The 4984-nt window shown below is 36.7% G+C and overlaps 1 protein-coding gene and 1 long non-coding RNA gene across 2 annotated transcripts in view; both read right to left on the bottom strand.

Moving 5' to 3' along the window:
• Positions 1-4547, bottom strand: part of LOC107683469 (uncharacterized) — a 23267-nt gene extending 18720 nt beyond the window's left edge. Inside the window, exon 1 of the long non-coding RNA XR_001633723.1 lies at positions 4409-4547. This is a non-coding gene — a long non-coding RNA (uncharacterized LOC107683469). The remainder of the gene's footprint in view (positions 1-4408) is intronic.
• The window catches only part of LOC107683466 (tyrosine-protein kinase transmembrane receptor ROR2-like), a 90141-nt gene that overhangs the window by 50226 nt on the left and 34931 nt on the right, over positions 1-4984 (bottom strand). The gene's annotated exons all lie outside the window — the stretch shown is intronic.

Here is a 4984-nt window from a genome sequence, read left to right as displayed (position 1 = left end):
GCGGTTCATTTCCTATTTTTCCCCCATTTTCAGTTTTGCTTCAAAGCAAATGCTGCAGTGTCTTTGAGGAAATAACTCCAGACCTCCATGAACTTATGTACTTCATGAGGTTTCTTCCACGTCAGAGCTTCGGTTCTCATATTACTCCAGTGGTTATGAGCCAACACTTCATCAGTTACAAGTCGTTTCTAAACAACCATTAGTATTGTGGCTTGTGAAATAGCCAAATCAGCTCTCAGAGGCACTGAGATTTAAATACTTTGGTCTTTTACTTCTTCTTGGCGCTTTAGACATAAGTATCGATTTTCCTCTAGAAAACTAATGAACAGACAATGAAGAACAAATGCTCTCTTTTTACTGCAAAACATAAATGATCTGATATGGAGTTTATCCTCATGTCATAAATAACAGTCTTCAGAAGGTACAGGAGTAAAACCATCTGTAAACAGACCAACATCAGACAGATTCAATATGATGCCTGGACGACACTCAAAAACGATTTTACTGCTTGTTCAATTTACTTTAAATGAGCTAAAGCAATGCAATTCTTCTGTATTACGTTTGAGCCACTAAACTCCGTTAATAAAGATTACCTTCTGTGTTAAGGTTACATAGTTTAATAGTAAAAGTAATAGTTTTTGTTGACAAATAACTGGACATCAGATTTCCCAGCATGCTTTTGCATTGGACTGCAAATGTTGTCCCATTTGCAACTTGTGTTTTTGAGTAAAGGGAAAGATTTGTTAGTGTTTAATGTACAGATATACTGGTATGCTAACACGCACTATTGCTAGCATGCAATATCTTACACAATGATTTAAATTAAGCTTTTGCAACAAAACATTTGTTAAAATTACAGTGTTATAGCCCAGTACAAAAATAAATTAATTGTTCCATTAACAGCAACAAGACAACTCAAACACTGCACAATGCAAACTGAAATGACCTTTAATCTGAAAATCTAAACCCAAACACCCTCAAGTTTACTCCATCTATCAAATCCCAAAGATTGAGCCCTATTAAATTCAAGATATGATGCCATTCATAGGAAAGTACTAAAAAATATGCTTGGCTTGATGCTTCTCAAGATGACCTTCCATTAAAACCCTATAAAACGAGCCAACGTGTGTTAAACATTGTTTTTTTTATGTAAGTGCAACAATTATTAGGCTATGCTACAGACAGAAAATGTTTTTTGTTAGGAGCCAGACAGGAGGCACAAATCTTTGTCAGCAATCTCATTCAACACATTTGCAATAAATACAAGTAATTTACACAATGATAATGGCAAACCAAGCAAGCACCCTCATCAGAACTCAATAGACTCTTTATTGCCTCACAAACGGCCAGGTGGAAACTGTCAGACGTACAACTTTACAGTTAAAAAAGCCAAACAAACATGATTTGTGATCATCAAGTCAGAAAAAAACAACAAAACTCAAAAAAAGCCTCACTATTACAGCATGCTATGGTATTACCAAAGCACTCAAAAAAATTTTTTTTTTATTAAAAAATACAAACAACATGAAACATGGCCCAACAACATGCTAGTACCACGTTACATTTGTTAGTGAGAATTATACTTTCATCTAGCATTCTCTCTCCGTCTTGCCAGCATCAGTGCCATGTGCTCAGCAGATGTGGGAAAACAAGGGCTTTCCTTTCATAACTCAAATATGTTCTGTATAGTGGCTTGACAATATCCGGCGTACAACCTCAACACTCATTAATAAAACTCTGACCCCACTTCACAAAGCCAGGAAGCTCTTCTCACAACTCCAGAAATGTGTTTTCCTTCATGTCAGATTTAAATCAATTATAATGATTTGTCCCAAATAATAGCACTAGTCTCCATCAGAGTTCATATATTTAATGATAAACTGAACTAAATGTTCTCCTTACTGCTGGGTATAATTTGAGCCGATATCAAATGGTAAGAATTTTTTAAAAACCAGCATACAGCCTAAGCACTAGACAGCATCGTGAATTGAGTGGAGATCAAAGATCACTGGCGGCCTCAGATTATTGTAACCGTCACAGCACATTAAAACATCACTCTCTACTTGATCTGGACAAACTGAGTATTATTAGATCAATTTAAGACTGCAGCTTCAATATTTGACCACTGTTTAAGATAAAAATCGATTGCAGTCATTTATTTTTTCTTAATTTCATTCTTCAGAAAAGGTTACAATGATAACCAAGGAAACGCTGTATCGCTGCTGTTCCATAAGCGCCTCCTGCTGTCAGAGAGTTAATCTGCATTTCCATTATCCGCTTATAATACGTGACTTTGGGCTTCTTTTTCTTTTTTTGTTAAATTGAGTGAAAAAATCTCAGGTCACTGGTTGCGGGTTTTTTTTTGTTGGCTAATTTAAAAAAAATATGGTTGCTTGTTAGGAAAATCTGACAAGCAACTCCGTCTCTTTACATTTATGTTTGCCATATTCTTGTCACAATGTGGGTAGATGAGGCACACTGCGATGGGGTAATCCAAAAGGTGAGACTTTAATTATCAATCCAAGAGTGTAATACAGAATAACAGAGGATAAAAATGCCACAACGTAACTTCAAAGCAAGACAGGGGAACTGAGGAAAACACAGGGTATATAAACACATCGAACGTAATTAGGGAGAACTGAAACAGGTGAGGAGTAATCAATCAAAACATGTGAACAGAATAAATGATGATAACTAAATGAGAACAGGAACTGAACCAAATAGCGCCAAACAGGAACTAAACAGAAACAAACACGTGACAATTCTCCAGTGAATTGACTGACACTCTGTATATACCAAGGGCTGTACCAATCCTACCAAACACTAACGGTATATACATTTTGGTTCAAATAAATTTGATTAGGCTATAAATATGTGGCTATGTTACAGCTCCCCCTTAAAGCTCTTGTCTTTTTGTCCTTTTCCATCTCTCCTGTCCTGTTCTGCTCACAGGAGATTGGAGATGAGTGGATGGAGCGCACCTCCCGCTTTGTTGCAGTTTTCTGAATTTTGTAAAATAAATTCTGTTTTTGCTTTTCAAATAAAAGAGTGGTTTATGTTGCAGGCTCATTTATTGGTAATAAATTGATAATAAATAATATTGATGATAATAAATACTCAAATAATATTGGGCTTGTTTTTGAAGCTGCGGTTGCTTTTTTTTTTTTTTTTTCACGAGAATTGGCAACGGTGATTTTCATTCAGCCAGTCTCAACCCTCTACATTGCGAGTAAATATGCAATATCGCATATGCGGCTAAATCTTCACTCTGGGTGATTAAATGATGTCTAGCCAATGGCTAATAAATTCTCAGATTTTACTCGCCAGTGTGTGAGTTGGAGGCTAAGTATAAGTTAGTATAAGACTGAGCAGTGTTTCCCCTAGGTTTACGGCTTGGGGGGGGGGGGGGGGGGGGCTTTTTTTTTTTTTTTTTTTTTTTTTGTGTATTTACATTTTTAAGGCATAAAACATTCATTTAATTTATCTTTTAATTAATGAAAATTAAACAAATACATTTTTTGGGGAAAATAAAGGGGATTTAATATTAGCCTACAATTAAAACATTGAATAAATATTGTATGATTATTCCTTAAAAATAAGGTTTTAATAATTTTAGTAGTAGTAGTAGTAGTAGCCTATAACGTACATTCTACTGAATAATTAGGGCTGTGCAATTAATCGCATGCGATTGTCGTGCGCATCTCGTCAGTAAAGCCGGTCCCGTGATTAGTAGTAAATCTCCATCACCTGCTTTCAGATGGAGCAGCATTTACATTCTACTGAATAATTAGGGCTGTGCAATTAATCGCATGCGATTGTCGTGCGCATCTCGTCAGTAAAGCCGGTCCCGTGATTAGTAGTAAATCGCCATCACCTGCTTTCAGATGGAGCGGCATTTAATACACAGAGCCGTAGTTCACTGACAAGCTAAGCAATATCGCGTTCATAATCAAATGCAATTCATCTGCGATTATGAACGCGATATTGCCTAATTGTCAGTGAACTACGGCTCTGTGTAGTGAATGCCGCTCAATCTGAAAGCAGGTGACAGCTAATATATTTCTGCTGCAATGTCTTCAAGTTAAACCGAACTTTTATTTTGACGGGTTGCCGTGAATACCTTCACATTTCTGTGTGTATATGACGAGGATAGTTTTACTCAAATGAAACGGTCAAATGCTGATGAAGTGACTCTCACAGCAGTTCTGGAGATGTTGTTCATGTATTTATGTCCACATTAGTGAGACGGCAGACGTTAATATCACCGGAAGCGTCACGCGCGCTTCAGTACGAGTAGTAAACAAAACCGCGCGTCTGCGCCATTCATTAACACAGAGACGCGCAGAATTCATATTTAAATAGTCATTTTGCGGCTTACAAATACTAGTGGGAGTGGGAGTGTGCTCACGTTCCTTTGGAATTCTTCAGCTTTTAAGAACTGCCGCTTTCTCTGGTAGTAGGCGGAGCTAATGCGCAAACAACAATCTCATTGGCTGGCGCTCGCATATTATTGTCCCTGTTTTGATTTCAGCAAATCAGCTCGAGTGAACGCACACAACCTCATTAATATTCATGAATCCAGCAGCTCATTAATCCTTAGCGCATTTATATTGTTCTTATTAATAGAATTCGTATCATTATTACCTTATCAGTATTTTTGTTAGTTTTTTCCCAATTTTTTTTTTACAGAAACACTGAATGACCAAAAAAGCGCAACCACCAGCCCAGCTAAAATGTTCAGTTAAAATGACTAATACACATTCATACATGGTTATCAAGTTTTAATTCTAATTACAAAAGTTATATCATTAAATAATACTTGATTATCATATTATAATGCCTGACTGATGTTAAAGGGGTCCTATTATGCTTTTTCACTTTTTCAACTTTAGTTAGTGATTGCTGCCAATCACAACACACACTGGCCCAGCTAACCAATCACAGCACATTTCGTATTTCAGAAGGCGGGCCTTCATTTGATACA

Source organism: Sinocyclocheilus anshuiensis, unplaced genomic scaffold, assembly GCF_001515605.1.
Source record: "Sinocyclocheilus anshuiensis isolate Anshui unplaced genomic scaffold, SAMN03320099.WGS_v1.1 scaffold2151, whole genome shotgun sequence".
In the NCBI taxonomy this organism is placed as follows: Eukaryota; Metazoa; Chordata; class Actinopteri; order Cypriniformes; family Cyprinidae; genus Sinocyclocheilus; species Sinocyclocheilus anshuiensis.
This window is presented reverse-complemented; position numbering and strand designations above follow the sequence as displayed.